A 19,783-nucleotide genomic window follows, 5' to 3' on the forward strand; every position below is an offset into this window, starting at 1 on the left:
GGTTAAGGTTAGGGCTAAGTTGAGGCATTAACTCCTAATGGTTAAGGTTAGGGTTAAGTTGAGGCATTAACTCCTAATGGTTAAGGTTAGGGTTAAGTTGAGGCATTAACTCTTAATGGTTAAGGTTAGGGTTAAGTTGAGGCATTAACTCCTAATGGTTAAGGTTAGGGTTAAGTTGAGGCATTAACTCCTAATGGTTAAGGTTAGGGTTAAGTTGAGGCATTAACTCCTAATGGTTAAGGTTAGGGTTAAGTTGAGGCATTAACTCCTAATGGTTAAGGTTAGGGTTAAGTTGAGGCATTAACTCCTAATGGTTAAGGTTAGGGTTAAGTTCAGGCATTAACTCCTAATGGTTAAGGTTTGGGATACACTCATCACATATGTTTGTTATTTTTATTGCTTGATTCAAACATGCAATGTTTTGCACCAGAGGCAGATGCTTACGCCTATCCGCCATCCCCGTCCACAACAAGCCAGCAAAACTGAAACCAACTTGAAGGTAACAGCGATTGTTATTTTCCCTTAGTTTCCACGTCATCTCCCGACGTCCCCAGACATGGTTGGCCGTGTTACTAACTTGTTTCACGGGTGACCTGCCTGGATTTCTCCACTGCTTTGGCATGCTGTGCTCTTAGCAGCTGCATTGTGAGACAGTGGGAATGGGCTGTGAGAACAGTGTATCTTCACCAATTTAGAGCAAAATGACGCTTGGCACTGATTCAGGAACAGTGTACAGGAACATTGGTGTGTGGGGATTTGCTTCTAAGGCCTTGTAAAGGGCTTGAGAGCAGAGAGACTGGCAGGGAGAGATGGGCAGTGCACTCAGACATCATCCCAATCATGTTTTATGTGCATAGAGCTTTTTGAAAGCTCTAATGTACTCAACTTAACAATAATGTACTCAACTTAACAGTAACCCAGGCCCAAAGTTCAGATAAGAATTGAAATGTTGACAGGACTGCCATTGCCAAGTGCGGGAGGGATGTTGCTTCTCTGTCCAGCTCCTCTCTTCCCGACAAACCTCTTGTCACTATTTACCTCACTTCCCTCAAAGTGTGTAGTACACTGGCGTAGGTTGGCATACGAGTGTGTGTGGTGACCACAACAAAATGTCCACAACACAGTATCCCTTGACGTCTGGCTGCTGTGAGGAGAAAATCCAGCAGGCCCCTTTCTTCACTCTTCATGCAGTGTGATTGTGTGTGTGTAGGTTCATACTGCCTTTTGGGTGCATTAATGGCACCGGTTGCCATAGCAGTGCTTTGGCAAGTATTGTGAAGAGGGGGATGGGACACACTCACTGTGTCAGTGAACAAGCTGTTCACTTGTTGATAAACACACACTAACTCGACACACTTCCATGCAGTCTAGTTCCAAGTTTCAAGTTTTACCCAAAGTTGTACGGTTAGTTGGGGCTGAGGTGAAAGGTGATAATGGTTCATTGCTCCATCCCTTATTTTCTCAAACGGTCATCGCTCTCTCTCCCTTCCTCTTTTTCTCACTCTCTCTGTCATTGTCAATCTCTCTCTCTCTCTCTCTCTCTCTCTCTCTCTCTCTCTCTCTCTCTCTCTCTCTCTCTCTCTCTCTCTCTCTCTCTCTCTCTCTCTCTCTCTCTCTCTCTCTCTCTCATACCTCTGTCTCATACCTCTGTCCCCACCTCCACTGCCCACAGTGTCGCTCGTTCTCTCTCTCCCTTCATTAGTGCCTGTTCTGTAACCCTTGTCCCTTCCTGAGGGGATGTCAGCTAATTCCATCCCTATGTCACCCTGACTCCTGGTTTGGGGTGTGTTAGACAGCCGGTTGAGGGGTCTTCATCCCCCTCTGTGTATAGCACACTGATCCCACAGAGAGAACACAGCTACGTCCCAAATACTGTAGCACCCTATTCCCTATTTGGTGCACTACTTTTGACCAGAACCCATATGGCTCTATAGGACTATATATGGAATAGAGTGCCATTTGGAGCATGTCCTACAGCACCTTGAATAACAACAGAAAGTGCAGTCATTACAGCCAATAGATTGCATGGTAGTAGTAGTAATCTGTATACTGCACAGTACAACATCCATGTCACATTTTGTCATCTCCTGTGATCCCTTCTCTATCCTTTTACCTCTTACCTGGCCTGTCCACGTTCATGACTCTAACTACCTCATGGAGTACATTACGTCGTCCCAGTTTCATAACTCATCGGAACATAATATGACCATAATTTACCCGCGTTCATGTCTCCATATTTAGCATGGAGGCCAATGGTGACAACACTGTCTGTTCTAGGGGAGGATAATGTTATGAAACGGTTCACTCACCGTATGCTACTGGTTCACATCAAGTCAAATACCCAGACCCAAAAATAAGCACATTATTCAGCCCTTATTTTATTTTAGAAATCTAATTTCAGGAATACCAATGTTTAAATAAGGATCATCTTAGGACAAGATTTTAGAAGGATTGGAGAAGCAACCAAACACTGAACACTGCAGTATGAGGACGGTTGTCACGGTTATATTTTACCAGCTTGGAGAAACATGACATTCTAAATACCGACATCGGGGATTTCTGGTTATCATCCAAATGCGTTTAGCTTCTCATGGCACTGTAGCGTCTGATGAGGTATTTTACACAGCAAGCCAGAACAAACTTTGAAACCAAATCGTTGCTGAAAATGATGTTTGTGTCTGCATTTTGTCTTGGATTGGTCTTCATTAAAGGTCACTTAAGCCGCAGCACTTTGATATAGTCATAAACAATATTTACAGAGTATTTGACTTCCAGCAGCTTGCATTTTTCACTTTGGTATCTGCACTTGCTTCACAGTACTCAATGAATATAGTAACAAACTAACTTTTGGTTGGAGTTGAGTTGAGGGCATGTTCTAGCCTGGGAATTTAGACTGTTCTGGCTATTCTCTGCCAGTCTGTCACGGATTCCGCTGGAACTTTAATTGCGCACACCTGGCCCCTATTCCCACTGATTGTATTTGTATATATGTTCCCTTTGTTCACCACGGTGCTGTTGATTATTATTACAATGTCTGTTGGTGCGTGGGAGTACCTGTGCTGTGTGTTTTGGGCCGTCGTGCCCTTGTGGATTGCGCAGATGATTACGGGTCTCGTCCCGTGTGATAATTATCGTGCGCTTGTGTTATTTATTCAATGTACTCCTCGCTCTTTTGTTTGGGTTTCAACCCTGTGTTTTTGTTTCGTGTTTGTTTGGTCTTCGTCCCTGTGCCTTTACACGGCACGTCGTAACCTGGGCTGAATAAAACCCCTATTACACATTCCTGTGCCTGTCTCCTGAATCTTTGTTAACCAACGTGACTATTCTTCTTTCCTGACATTTGAGTGATATCTTCTCTGGCTTTTAGACAGCAAAGTAGACAGAGTAACTACTGTGTGCTGATGATAACGACAGAGCAATTTACTGCTCAGATAAGATACCTTTCACTTGGGCTCAGTGCTACTCTGCTTAGTTTGTTTCTTCTATGAAGAGCAAGATAATGCTGTATTTGAAACATAAAAGCTTTGATATTATGTAAATGCAGAAATACTCTTATGATAAAAATACATTACTATTACATAATGTGTAGGAAATACAACTACAATACGTGGTTATAATATGTAACCTATAAGCCTGCTATAAAGCAATAGTGTTGTTGTGTGACGTGCTCGGTGGTATTCAGCTCATCTGTGATATATCATGTAGAATAGATAGAGTAAATCATGTGTACATGCACTTTGTTACCTTATGGGGAAACTCATTTCAAAATAGTCCCAGTGTTATCTCATGGAGAGCTAGGTGTTGTGATATGTTGGGTAGGGATCTAACTCGCACACAGCCTCCAGAGAACAGGATCTGGGTGTTGTTTACCTCTGCTGAGAGGTGGAGGATGACCCGCCGTGACCCAGGTATGGGCGCATGTCTGACCCGCATCATTCCCCAGCTGCTCTCTCTCTATATCTCCCTCCTCCCTCCCTCTAACGGAATGCTGTTAACACCACTCCCTCCCCTGCCCCCCTCTTCCCTATTTTCCTTGTACAGCTTTTCACAAACTGCCCTTTGTTTCACTGATAGCTGAACTTCACCTCTGAGATTCCCCTCAGGTTAACAGAGATTAGGTCTGCCCTTCCATCTCCCGTGTCTCCCCCTTCCCTCTCTTTTCCCTCTCACTTCACTGTCAAAGGCATTTCTCATCATAGCTGCACTGGCTGTCATGAAGGTCTCAATGCTACCTTTGACAGGGAGACTGGGAATGGAGAAGAATTCCTATAGCTGATAATAGTCAGATGGAAGCATCGCCATCAAAAATGTTTTTTCTTTAAGAATCCTTCAGGAATTTCATCCTTACGGAAAAGGGTGTGATGCAGCTAAGACTTGGGGACTGGAAGGCATAATATATGCCATTTAGCAGACGCTTTTATCCAAAGCGACTTACAGTCATGTGTGCATACATTCTACGCATGCCAAAGCTGTGGCTGAAAATACGTACCAAGGCTGATCAGTGGTTGGAAAAGCCATTTGGGAACGTCAATAATGTTGGGGCAGATGACTCGCGTGGCTTTTTGGAGTCTAAGGAAGCCTAGTTGGTCTATATGAAGTGAACCACATTGTTTCACAACATCCTATACACCACAGGAAGTTCTTACTCAAGACAGGAAGAAGCCATCTCCTGCATCCCACTCTTCAAAGTGGGAGACACTCTAGACCCAAGTTTTTACAGACCTATATCTATCCTACCTTGCATTTCTAAGGTCTTCGAAAGCCTAGATAACAAACAGATCACCGACCATTTCGAATCCCACCGTACCTTCTCCGCTATGCTATCTGGTTTCTGAGCTGGTCATGGGTGCACCTCATCCACACTTAAGGTCCTAAACGATATCATAACTGCCATCGATAAAAGACAATACTGTGCAGCTGTATTCATCGACCTGGCCAAGGCTTTCGCCTCTGTCAATCACCACATTCTTATCGACATACTCAACAGCCTTGGTTTCTCAAATGACTGCCTCGCCTGGTTCACCAACTACTCCTCAGACAGAGTTCAGTGTGTCAAATCAGAGGGCCTGTTGTCCGGCCCTCTGGCAGTCTTTATGGGGGTGACACAGGGTTCAATTCTCGGGCCGACTCTTTTCTCTGTATACATCAATGATGTCGCTCTTGCTGCTGGTGTTTCTCTGATCCACCTCTAAGCAGATGACACCATTCCCTATACTTCTGGCCCTTCTTTGGACACTAACCTCCAGTCGATCTTCAGTGCCATACAACTCTCCTTCCGTGGCCTCCAACTGCTCTTCACTCATGCTGTCAAACTTACTCTCGTAAAACTGACTATCCTACCGATCCTTGACTTTGGCAATATCATTTATAAAATAGCCTCCAACACTTTACTCAGCAAATTGGATGCAGTCTATCACAGTGCCATCCGTTTTGTCACCAAAGCCCCATATACTACCCACCACTGCGACCTGTATGCTCTCGTTGGCTGGCCCTCGCTTCATATTTGTCGCCAAACCCACTGGCTCCAGATCATCTACAAGTCTTTGCTAGGTAAAGCCCCGCCTTATCTCAGCTCACTGGTCACCATAGCAGCACTCACCCATAGCAAGTGCTCCAGCAGGTATATTTCACTGGTCACCCCCAAAGCCTATTCCTTCTTTGGCCGCCTTTCCTTCCAGTTCTCTGCTGCCAATGACTGGAGCGAATTGCAAAAATCCCTGAAGCTGGAGACTCATATCTCCCTCACTAACTTTAAGCATCAGCTGTCAGAGCAGCTCACAGATCACTGTACCTGTACATAGCCCATCTGTAAATATCCCATCCAACTACCTCATCCCCATATTGTTATTTATTTATTTATTGTCCTTTGCACCCCAGTATCTCTACTTGCACATTCATCTTCTGCACATCTATCACTCCAGTGTTTAATTGCTAGATTGTAATTACTTCACCACTATGGCCTATTTTTTTCGCTACCTCCCTAATCTTACCTCATTTGCACACAATGTATATAGATGTTTTCCTAATTTGCTATTGACTGTATGTTTGTTTATTCCATGTGTAACTCTGTGTTGTTGTTTGTGTCACACTGCTTTGCTTTATCTTGGCCAGGTCGCAGTTGTACATGAGAACTTGTTCTCAACTGGCCTACCTGGTTAAATAAAGGTTAAATAAATACAATTTAAATAACAGCAGGATGAGACTGAGGGGGGTCAGATGAAAAATAATACACGCACACACACAAGCAGGCACACACACACACACACACACACACACACACACACACACACACACACACACACACACACACACACACACACACACACACACACACACACACACACACACACACACACACACACACACACACACACAAGCAGGCATGCACACACACACACACACACAGACACACACAAACAGGCATACACACACACACACACACACACACACACACACACACACACACACACACACACACACACACACACACACACACACACACACACACACACACACACACACACACACACACACACACACACACACACACACACACACACACACACAAACACACACACACAAACAAAGGATATGGGGCTGTACTTATTGTGCATGATAGCATCCTATTGATTTTTTCTTCACTTAGAGTGAGGAGTGGCTTGTTGTGTTTCCTGTCGGTGGTGCATTGAGGTCATCATCAAAGACACACACTGGTTGATAGTGTGAGACGGTATTGGACTTTTCTGAATGTGTATGTGTGTGTGTGTGTTTGTGTATCAACGTGTGTGCGCGTGTGTGTTTGTATCAATTTGTGTGCCCGCAAGACACTGACAATATCTCCATCTTTCTTGCTCTTCTTCACCATTGGGTGTTGAGTGACATCTGAAGGGGCTTTCTGACTAACAATGGAATGTCTTAGGGGGAGAAAATCTACAGTTACACACGGAACACAATAGGAAACATTCACCCTGTAACAGTTACATACAGCTCTGTCTGAACCAAATCTGTTACAGAATGTTTTTCTAGGAAGCGGTGCCAGGCTCAAGGATAGAGCACTAACCCTGGACACTTAAACATTATGTCATTAACGATACTAAAGAAATTACAATTGAACAATGTACGCCAGGAATGTGCTATCAAGCCAGTGATGTCAAAGCACTCGCATTAAACGAAGGAACAAGTCCGAAAGTCGGCCATGTTGAAAGGAAAGTTGAAACTTGCCTTTATGTTGTAAACGAACTTACGCTTCAACTTTCTCCTGTCTTTACCTCATCCAACGATGGACTCAAACTTTGATATTGGGTTCCATTTGAGAATTTTCACACATCGAGGTCAGCTTTATGTTTAACCTCCGTCCCGGAAAACCTCTTATGTCCTCCATTAGGCCTGTTTTTCTTTTTTTCCCCACTTTTTTTGTCCATACTTCACCAAGACCCATTGTTGGTTCCATGCCCCCAGGAGAGAACACAGCCTTGTACTATGCTTTCTATCCTACCCTGTTCCCCCCCATTCTCCTCTCCTCCTCGGTCCCCCCCCTCTCCCCACCAGACTACACAACGTCAGGAAACGGGGTCTAAAGGGATCACACAGACCGGCTCTAATGGAACGAGGGAAAGAAAGAAAGCAGGCCTGAAGGAAAGAAGGAAAAGGCTGGACATTGTCCAAAGGTTAATAGTCAAGTTGATTTTTTTGGTGGAGGAGAGAGAGAGGATGCATGATTAAGGCCAGGGCAGCAGGAGTGAACTGCTGAACGGAGATTGTGTACACAAGGACTAACAGACTGGGGGCCAACCCTTGACCTTGAGAGCTTTACTCTAGGCTGTTTTTTGTTTGAATTGATTGCTGTGTTTTTAGCAGCAGTGGTTAGTGTATGTGTGAATTAAGTTGTTTTTTGGGGGTGGTTTTACAGAAAGTTTGAGTTTTTTTTTTGGTTTGTGTGCACTATACACTGAGAGTACAAAATATTAAGAACACCTTCCTAATATTGAGTTGCACAGCTTCAATTCACCGGGGCATGGAGTCTACAACGTGTCGAAAGCATTTCACAGAGAAGCTGGCCCACGTTGATTCCGATGCTTCACACAGTTAGATGTCCTTTGAGTAGTGGACCATTCTTGATACACACGGGAAACTGTTGAGCGTGAAATGCCCAGCAGTGTTACCGTTTTAAACCGGTGCGCCTGGCACCTTGTTTTTCCCATTCACCCTCTGAATGGCACACGTACACAATTCATGTGTTAATTGTCTCAAGACTTAGAAATCCTTCTTTAACCTGTCTCTTCCCCATCATCTACACTGATTGAAGTGGATTTAACAAGTGACATCAACGAGGGATCATAGCTTTCACCTGGATTCACCTGGTCAGTCTATGTCATGGAAAAATCAGGTGTTCTTAATGTGTATTTCTGTGGTAGTGTTTGTATGTGTGAATATGTACCGTATTTGTGTAGTGTTTATTTGAGTATGTGAGTGAGTGAATGTGTGTGTTCTTCTTCTCTCTTTCTACTCATGCCATATCCCAGCTCTCTGTTATCAGGGAACAGCAGGCCAGTGGTGTGACTGCCAGCTGATGTTGTGAACCACAACAACCCTCACTGAGTGCCATGTCACATCGTGGATAAATAGATTATGTGTGTGTGTGTGTGTGTGTGTGTGTGTGTGTGTGTGTGTGTGTGTGTGTGTGTGTGTGTGTGTGTGTGTGTGTGTGTGTGTGTGTGTGTGTGTGTGTGTGTGTGTGTGTGTGTGTGTGTGTGTGTGTGTGTGTGTGTGTGTGTGTGTGTGATCGATCAACCCCCCATCACCCCACACCATCATCCCTCCTCCACTCTGAGCCCCTTGGCCTGGGAGTGTACATTGGCAGGCCCACTTGTGTCTCTCCTCAGTGGAGCATGTGAGAGAGTGTTCCTGCTGTGGACCACTGCTATATAGCCATTGGGGTGCAGGGCTATATATACAATGCATTCGGAAAGTATTCAGACACCCTGATATTTCAACATTTTGTTAAATTACAGCCTTATTCAAAAATGTATTATGTTCATTATTACCTCTTAAATCTACAAACAATACCCTATAATGACAAAGCAAAAACAGGTTTTTAGAAATGTTAGCAAATGTTTTAAAAATAAAAGACGGAAATATCACATATACATGTGTTTTCAGACCCTTTACTCAGTATTTGTTGAAGCACCTTTTGCAGAGATTACAGCCTTGAATCCTCTTTGGTATGGCGCTACAAGCTTGGCACACCTGTATTTGGAGAGTTTCTCCCATTCTTCTCTGCAGGTCCTCTCAAGCTCTGTCAGGTTGGATGGGGAGCGTCTCTGCACAGCTATTTTCAGGTCTCTCCAGAGATCGGGTTCAAGTCCGGGCTCTGGCTGGGCCACTCAAGGACATTCAGAGACTTGTCCCGAAGCCACCGCTGCGTTGTCTTGGCTGTGTGCCATGTCCTGTTGGAAGGTGAACCTTCGCCCCAGTCTGTTATCATGAGTGCTCCGGAGCAGGTTTTGATCAAGGATCTTTCTGTACTTTGTTCCATTTATCTTTCCCTCGATCCTGACTAGTCTCCCAGTCTCTGCTGCTGAAAAACATCCCCACAGCATGATGCTGCCACCACCATGCTTCACCGTAAGGGTGTCTTTTGGCAAACACCAAGCGGGCTACTTCCATCTTGCCCCTCGACCATAAAGGCCTGATTGGTGGAGTGCTGCAGAGACGGTTGTCATTCTGGAATGTTCTCCCATCTCCTCAGAGGAACTCTGGAGCCCTGTCAGAGTAACAGTTGGGTTCTTGGTCACCTCCCTGACCAAGGCCCTTCTCCCCCGATTGCTCAGTTCTGTCGGGTGGCCAGCTCTAGGAAGAGTCTTGGTGGTTCCAAACATCTTCCATTTAAGAATGATGGAGACCACTGTTCATGGGGACCCACAATGCTGCAGAACTTGTTTGGTACCCTTCCCAAATCTGTCTCTCCCCAAAATCCTGTCTCGGAGCTATGGACAATTCCTTTGACAATTCCTTTGACCTCATGGCTTGGTTTTTGTTCTGACATGCACTGTCAACTGTGGGACCTTATATTGACAGGTGTGTGCTTTTCAAAATCATGTCCAATCAATTGAATTTACCATAGGTTGTCTCCAATCAAGTTGAAAAAACATTTAAGGATGATCAATGGACACATGAAATTGAGCTCTGGTGCATCATGTGTCCATTGATCATCCTTAAATGTTTTTTCAAACAGTGCAGCCAGAATAAGAGCAGTAGCTGCATTTGCATTTGTTGAAGCTGTTTTCTAGTGACATTTATTCGGAGACATCCATAACAATGAGTTAATGATTTTGCCTTGCATAGAAAATGTGCTCTCTCGTCGGGGCACTGTTGTTCAGGGGAGCTAGCCAACAACACAGCTAACACAATGCATTTTAATATGTTTGACCTGTTGTCATTTCTTTGTATATATCCATAAAAATGATGCCAGCTGATTCATGATTTCAACTTGCTGAGAAAAGCTGTCTGCCTGTCTGTTTCGTCTCGACTCCCAAAACGTTGATTACTATGGGACAGCTGGAGATCGAATGTCAATATTGAAACCATGTTGCAACTGTCGGAGAGACAGACAGCAAGGTTCATACAAATCTCCGCTGTTGAAAACCAAATGCCACTCTAAAGGAAATGTGAGATAATGTGGAGGTACATTTTTTTAAATTGCCTGGCTGGGCTAATGAGGCAGTGGATTGTGCAGTGAGATGGAACAGAGTAAATAGGCATTTCAATGTCCTAGCTTTAGCCGGTGGTAACTTGTGGAATAGAGACCGGCTGGAATGTGGTTTTAACCAATCAGAATCCAGGATTAGACCCACCCATTGTATAACATGCATCTCATCACTCATGCATCTCAACATCTCATCACTTAATCAAATTGTTCTACCTGTATTTGAATCTCAACACCTATATTTTCACGGTTACTTTATAGATAACCTCAGAATGTCTTCTTATAGTATTATTATGTAGTGGGTATTAAGGTTATACCTGGGTACGTACAAAACAGGTTGTACAGTATCTTAGGTTTCAACATGCTATTGTATTCACTCTGTCTAGGAATTCAGTCAGTAAGTAGTTCTAGGTTATGTTGCCATGTTCCTCCTATAAGAAACGACACGCCTTCACTGTGGAAATGACCACCCTGAACTTGGTCTACATCACGTAACCAGATGCAATCTTACATTACGTGAAAAATGAGTCTTTATCAACAAAGTACGGGAAGTTTGGAAAATCTGAAATCCTCGTCCTTATTATCAACAATGGTCATGTTACAAAAACCTACATGTGTGTTTGTAGTAGGGAACCCATAAACATTCCCTTTAAGACATAGATTAGAAGGCAGCCAATGTGTTCCTGTTGGTCGTAATGGATCTTAATGGCAGTTGGAGGGTTGTTTCAAAGCGTCACGTGAGCCTGGCATTGAGTGCTTTATGGGTTGAAGGGGCTTGCAACATGAGGACCATGCCTTGCATTGACTTCCTCCCCATGGCTGGAACCTCATCGTGTGTCTTAATTTGGGGCTCCCTACGAAAGGCTATAGCAGTGTGTGTGTGTGTGTGTGTGTGTGTGTGTGTGTGTGTGTGTGTGTGTGTGTGTGTGTGTGTGTGTGTGTGTGTGTGTGTGTGTGTGTGTGTGTGTGTGTGTGTGTGTGTGTGTGTGTGTGTGTGTGTGTGTGTGTGTGTGTGTGAGACAGACAGACAGAGACAGACAGGTGTAGGCAAAAGCAGACCGTGTTTTCCTGTTTCCATGGTCAATAAAATAGAGTTGTGACCTCTGGATTAACTAGTCCTACAGTAAACCCTGGGAGTAAAGAGCAGGAGGCCTGGGTCGGTGTGACTCCCCCCCCTTGTCCTCTCTGGTTTCTGGGGGAAAGCCTGGCAAATGGCTCCCTGGGGTCTGGGGCACCCTGGTTCTCATGTTTCCCCGCTATAAGATTAGACACTTCATTTTGATGTTGCTGCTGACCCTACTGACCTAATGGGGGATCTGGTAGTTGCACTGTTCTCAGGTTTCCCTATAGTAGATGAGTTGTGTGTGTGTGTGTGTGTGTGTGTGTGTGTGTGTGTGTGTGTGTGTGTGTGTGTGTGTGTGTGTGTGTGTGTGTGTGTGTGTGTGTGTGTGTGTGTGTGTGTGTGTGTGTGTGTGTGTGTGTGTGTGTGTGTGTGTGTGTGTGTGTGTGTGTCAGTCCTGAGCTTCTGGGGCTTGGAGGAGACAGGCGGCTGCTAATGACCTACACACACATACTGTAGCTACAGTAACACTGACACTAAGACAGTTGTACATTATACAGCTGTTCCTCATTTGTATGTAGTCATGCATTAGCTCAGAGAATATTTTGTCCTTGTGTCGTTTTCCATTTTAGCACTGAGCATTGATCTTTAGATGCCAATTTACAGAAGCTGTTTGCTTACTGTTTCAGTGTATTGATTTGGTCTGCATCCTAGTAGTTCAGTCACACCTTCAGCAGTGCAATGGGAACATCTACTCTGTGGTGGAAACAGTGGGCCAGACAACTGATTATGTGTGCCTCAAACTGGGACTTGTTGAATAGGTGTCCACTTCCAGTAATATGGGTAGGAGGTGTTACAGTTTCAGTTTGACTTTGATTATGTTTTAAGATGGCACTGACCTCAACTATGTACACAGCACATGTTTAATGTCTGTGAACTCCTTGCCAACTGTTGATACAATAACACAATGAAGTGCTTTTTTAGGCCTTGTCCCATGTTATGTTATTCTCATATGTCACTTTGAGACTCAGGCAGGGATATAAACTATACTGTGTACCTAATGTATCGGGAAATGGTTGCCCAGGAGACCATTGCCAAGAAAAACACTTATTGTTTCAGTCGCACACACACACACACACACACACACACACACACACACACACACACACACACACACACACACACACACACACACACACACACACACACACACACACACACACACACACACACACACACACACACACACACACACACACACACACACACTGTGTATGGTGATCTGTGCCCAGACTTCTGCTCAGATTCAAAGTGTGTTCTCACAACACAATGGGCATTTTTCTACACACTCATGTGTGTGTCCCTAACATGCTGAAGTCTAGCCCTCCTCCACTCCTCCCCCTCTTTCCTTTCTCAGCCAATCATAGATAGAGGGTCTTTGGAAGTGTAATGTGACACTGAGGCCTAGGCTTAATAGGGGCCAGGGCTGTGTCACACACACACACACACACACACACACACACACACACACACACACACACACACACACACACACACACACACACACACACACACACACACACACACACACACACACACACACACACACACACACACACACACACACACACACACACAGAGAGACCAGGAGGAGGTGGCAGTATGTACTGGGATGCTGTTGAGGATTAGCCAGAGCGGCGGCAGGCTGTGTGTGTTACGGACAGGACTACACTCTACCTCCAACACACTGCATACTTTAGCCAAGCAACTCACAGCAGAGACTAGACTCTAGGGACTAAGGGCCGTGTGAGCATCTAGGCATCCATCTGTGTTGTGACTGAGGAGACTAGATGATGCAGTGTGTGCTCTCCCTTCTCTCACTTCAGCTCAGTGCCGGATCCCCATGCAGCTGTGAAGTTGGCCCCGAAGGGTCCAAGAAGAAGAAATCCAAGAACCTGTAAGTAACCAAACAACCTTTGATTGACTGTTTCCTGTCTTTGGTTTTCTGTCTCCTTTTCTCTGTAGTTGAAAATGAGGAATGTCTTTGTGTGGTCAATGGGAAATCTCGTGTCATGTGTTCTAGCAATGCAGATGTTTGATCAAACTAGCATTAATAATGCTGCTTTATGGAGTTTCCCTATTTGACGTTAGCAGGATACCTGAACATGGTTGAATAAGAGAATATCCCCAAAATTGGGGACCCTGAATTAAACTCTGAATACAATTTTGAAATAGTTGTAGTTCTATTAACCTTTATAAGCCAAAGACAAAGTAGTGTGGTGTAACCCACTGTTTCCCCTTATACGTGGATTTCCCTGCTGTATACAGTACAGTGTCACCTCACATTAATGCCATTATCCTTAATGCTATTGCCTCATGGCTATCAGACACAGCTCAAGCCACAAGCCCAGGCGTGCCATCCACTCTACCATAGACTGTTAAAGCAGGTGTCAGATCCACTGTTGAATGCTAATGTTTGGAATAAGCCTATGAGGGTATGTTAAGAGGTGTGTGGTCATTGAGACAGTGAATGGCTATTGAGTCTGATTGGCGGATTGGGAGTCTTAACCAAAAGAAATCCCTGGCCTGAAGGGATTGTGAATGCATTGCACCATGGAGTGGAGAGGGAAAATGAACTTCATCTATGGCAGATGATATCCATTCACTTCCTGAGGTGTTAGATGGTGTGTGCGTGAGTGTGTAAAATGTGCATTTTGTGAAATGTGTGTGTGTGTGTGTGTGTGTTGTAGACCTGGATTCATATACTGCAGTATTTCAAATATCTCAATGACTTTCACATACATTTGAAGTATTTTTATTCATTTTTATTTTTGATTTTTATGTATCCGTTATTTTACCAGGTAAGTTGACTGAGAACACGTTCTCATTTGCAGCAACGACCTGGGGAATAGTTACAGGGGAGAGGAGGGGGATGAATGAGCCAATTGTAAACTGGGGATTATTAGGTGACCGTGATGGGTTGAAGGACCGATTGGGAAATTAGCATTCAGATATATTTGATTGTATTTTGAAATACATTTGGGAAGTATTTGAAAATACTCAAATACACATAGTCAAATAACTCCAATGCATTTAACACATATATTTGAAAATAGTATTTGAAAAATGTAGAACTTCAATTAAATGCTGAGTCTCAAATAGCTGCATGTCCCTTTAAATTCAGCAAATAAATGTCTGTTTCTAATAAACACTAGGTCTAAATTAATTGTTTGTGAGGTTACCATGAATTGCTTAATGTTTAATTTGTTTTGTTAAATAATTCAGTAATACATATTTTTTTTATAGCTATCATCAGTTTTTAACGCCAGTAAGAAACTGCTGGCTGTTGAGAACATATAACATGTACACAGACATGCATACTGATGCCACACACTCACAAACACATACACTTTCACACTCACCACATGCGCTGCTGCTAGTCACTTTACCCCTACCTATATGTACAGTACATAAACTCAGCCAAAAAAGAAACGCCCATTTTTCAGGACCCTGCCTTTCAAAGATAATTCGTTAAATTCCAACTAACTTCACAGATCTTCATTATAAAGGGTTTAAACACTGTTTCCCATGCTTGTTCAATGAACCTTAAACAATTAATGAACATGCACCTGTGGAACGGCCGTTAAGACACTAACAGCTTACAGACGGTAGGCAATTAAGGTCACAGTTATGAAAACTTAGAGGCCTTTCTCCTGACTTTGAAAAACTCCAAAAGAAAGATGCCCAGGGTCTCTGCTCATCTGCGTGAATGTGCCCTAGGCATGCTGCAAGGAGGCATGAGGACTGCAGATGTGGCAAGGGCAATAAATTGCCATGTCCGTACTGTGAGACGCCTAAGACAGCGCTACAGGGAGACAGGATGGACAACTGATCGTCCTCGCAGTGGCAGACAACGTGTAACAACACCTGCACAGGATCGGTACATCTGAACATCACACCTGCGGGACAAGTACAGGATGGCAACAACAACTGCCCGAGTTACACCAGGAACGCACAATCCCTCCATCAGTGCTCAGACTGTCCGCAATAGGCTGAGAGAGACTGTACTGAGGGTTTTTAGGCCTGTTGTAAGACAGGTCCTCACAAGACATCACAGGCAACAACATCGCCATGCCAGACAGGACTGACAAAAAGTGCTTTTTACTGACGAGTCGCGGTTTTGTCTCACCAGGGGTGATTGTCAGATTCGCGTTTATCGTCGAAGGAACGAGCGTTACACCGAGGCCTGTACTCTGGAGCGGGATCAATTTGGAGGTGGAGGGTCCGTCATGGTCTGGGGCGGTGTGTCACAGCATCATCGGACTGAGCTTGTTGTCATTGCATTCAATCTCAACGCTGTGCGTTACAGGGAAGACATCCTCCTCCCTCATGTGGTACCCTTCCTGCAGGCTCAACCTGACATCACCATCCAGCATAACAATGCCATCAGCCATATTGCTCGTTCTATGCGTGATTTCCTGCAAGACAGGAATGTCAGTGTTCTGCCATGGCCAGCGAAGAGCCCGGATCTCAATCCCATTGAGCACGTCTGGGACCTGTTGGATCGGAGGGTGAGGGCTAGGGCTAGGGCCATTCCCCTCAGAAATGTCTGGGAACTTGCAATCCCAGAACAACAGCAAAGGACCTTGTGAAGATGCTGAAGGAAGCAGGTACAAAAGTATCTATATCCACAGTAAACGAGTCCTATATCGACATGACCTGAAAAGGCCGCTCAGCAAGGATGAAGACACTGCTCCAAAACCGCCACAAAAAAAGCCAGACTACGGTTTTCAACTGCACATGGGGACAAAGATTGTACTTTTTGGAGAAATGTCATCTGGTCTGATGAAACAAAAATAGAACTGTTTGGCCATAATGACCATTGTTATGTTTGGAGGAAATAGGGGGAGGCTTGCAAGCCAAAGAACACTATCCCAACCATGAAACACAGGGGTTGCAGCATCATGTTGTGGGGGTGCTTTGCTGCAGGAGGGACTGGTGCACTTCACAAAATAAATGGCATCGTGAGAGAGGAAAATTATGCGGAAATATTGAAGCAACATTTTAAGACATCAGTCAGATCAGTCCAAATGGACAATGACCGCAAGCACACTTCCAAGGTTGTGGCAAAATGGCTTAAGGACAACAAAGTCAAGGTACTGGAGTGGCCATCACAAAGCCCTGACCTCAATCCTATAGAAAATTTGTGGGCAGAACTGAAAAAGCGTGTGGGAGCAAGGAGGCCTACAAACCTGACTCAGTTGCACCAGCTCTGTCAGGAGGAATGGGCCAAAATTCACCCAACATATTGTGGGAAGATTGTGGAAGTCTACCCGAAACATTTGACTCAAGTTAAACAATTTAAAGGCAATGCTACCAAATACTAATTGAGTGTATGTAAACTTCTGACCCACTGGGAATGTGATGAAAGAACTAAAAGCTGAAATAAATAATTGTCTCTACTATTATTCTGACATTTCACATTCTTAAAATAAAGTGGTGATCCTAACTGACTTAAACAGGGAATCTTTACTAGGATTAAATGTCAGGAGGTGTGATAAACTGAGTTTAAATGTATCTGGCTAAGGTGTATGTAAACTTCCGACTTCAACTGCATGCAAATAGTCAAATAAAAGTACTTGTTTTTGGCTGTGTATTTGAAATACCAGATACAGTATCTGAACCCAGGTCTGGTTTGGTGAAGGAGGGGATTCCTTCGACGTTGTAGCCTCAGTGATTATACGGCTGTTGATTGAGCTTCATTCACACTATTTCATCAAGATAATCGGAGAATTGGCAGCCAGGGGACAATACCCTCTTAATATATGCTCATCCTGATAGCTGATAGCTATTCAGAAAATCAACAAATGATGAACATTTGAATCAGAAGCATCAACAGCCACATTTTAAGCATAAACATAAAGTTAATACAATGCAATATATATATATATATCTACTGTAGTTATATATATATATATATATATATATATATATATATCTACTGTAGTTATATATATATACACACACACATATATACACACCTTTATCTGAATGTAAACTCTTTGTCAAGTAGTGGCTAAAGTTATACAAGTTATATATATATGTATATAACTTTACATGCTAATGATATTAGCCACTACTTGACAAAGAGTTTACATTCAGATAAAGGTGACACCCCTAGGCCATGGGATGGTTCATCTGTCATGAACCACTCCCCCCTCACAATGGTATCACCCACCACTGTTTGATTGCCCCAGGATAGTAGGTTTATACAGCTGAGGGTCTGAAAATGTCAAATGTGCAGGTGTTGAGAGGCATGTACCACACCTCCTATGAGCGAGTGAGTAAGCGAGACTGTGACACTAAGGTGTCTGTTAACAAGTCGTTAAACTCTTCCTCCAGTCTCCTTTTAACCTCATTTAATCTAATTTACTCAACAAAAGGCACATCTCAATAGGTGATCTAGGTCCTTTCCTATTTTGTTCCCCTATTGCTCCTCTATTGTTCCTCAAGAAATGACATCACATTTGACCATCAGACCAACCTTGAATGCCCTTCTCCTTTAAGCATTCAGTTGTGTCTAAAAAACACAACTTTTTTTTACCCTTTAGTGTGTGTACTTTACTATATTTATACTTTGAATATCACTTTTCAACAGAAACATTTCACAAATCACTGGACTAAGTCTTTAAGTGTGACAGTACATGTTGAGTAGACATCTGTTGCTATCTACTCTAACAGGGGTTTCCCATAAGCAGTTTCCTGTCTAGCCTCAAATGAGCCAAACATGACTGACCTAACTCCAATATGTGTCTGCAACACCTACACCTACTTAACACTCACTCATCAAACAATCTTCATACTCTGATGAGGACACATAACCAGAAGCCCTATGACTAGCACACACACACACACACACACACACACACACACACACACACACACACACACACACACACACACACACACACACACACACACACACACACACACACACACACACACACACACACACACACACACACACACACACACACACACACACACACACACACACACACACACACACAGCTCTAACATCAAATATCTTGTAGCTAACTGCTCATCCATCTCCCCAGTGATACAATACCTCTGAATGCTATCTCAGGAATCTGACCCTCTCTCCGGCTTGAAACCCCAGTCTATTCACTGTGAGAATGAGCTCCGGGGAAATGAAATGTGACACACCAGATGTGGGCAAAAATCATGTATGCAACCACTTACACATCAAGCATATGTGGGTTACAGTGCAGCCGGTTAGAGGAATGTAGCTGTAAGTTGTTGCTTTTGAGTCATTTCACAAAAGAATTAGGGAGGATATTTCCAAAACTGGGAATTGACGTGTAGAAGGGTTGGATTGTTTGGATAGGGAAGTGTTTTCTTGAGGGTATTTGCATTTATATATCTGACATGTATACAGTTAGTGGTGTCAGAGGAAGGCCCTAAAAATAGTCAAAGACCCCAGCCTCCCCAGTCATAGACCGTTCTATCTACTACAGCATGGCAGGCGGTACCGGAGCGCCAAGTCTAGGATCAAAAGGCTTCTCAACAGTTTTTACCTTGAAGCAATAAGACTCCTGAACAAGTAATCAAAAGCTACCCGGACTATTTACATTGGGTAGCCCCCCAACCCCTCTTTTATACTGCTGATACTCTCTGTTTACCATATATGCAGTCACTTTAACTATACATTCATGTACATACTACCACAATTAGCCCGACTAACCGGTGCCGGTATATAGCCTCGCTACTGTATATAGCCTCGCTACCGTATATAGCCTCGCTACCGTATATAGCCTCGCTACCGTATACAGCCTCGCTACCGTATATAGCCTCACTACTGTATATAGCCTCGCTACCGTATATAGCCTCGCTACCGTATATAGCCTCGCTACCGTATATAGCCTCGCTACTGTATATAGCCTCGCAAATGTATATAGCCTCGCAAATGTATATAGCCTCGCTACTGTATATAGCCT

General features: G+C 43.8%; 1 pseudogene; it reads left to right on the forward strand.

Moving 5' to 3' along the window:
• LOC124006637 overlaps positions 1–19,783 on the forward strand; it is a 169,816-nt pseudogene that overhangs the window by 130,796 nt on the left and 19,237 nt on the right.

This window comes from Oncorhynchus gorbuscha, linkage group LG20 (assembly GCF_021184085.1).
Source record: "Oncorhynchus gorbuscha isolate QuinsamMale2020 ecotype Even-year linkage group LG20, OgorEven_v1.0, whole genome shotgun sequence".
Taxonomy (NCBI): Eukaryota; Metazoa; Chordata; class Actinopteri; order Salmoniformes; family Salmonidae; genus Oncorhynchus; species Oncorhynchus gorbuscha.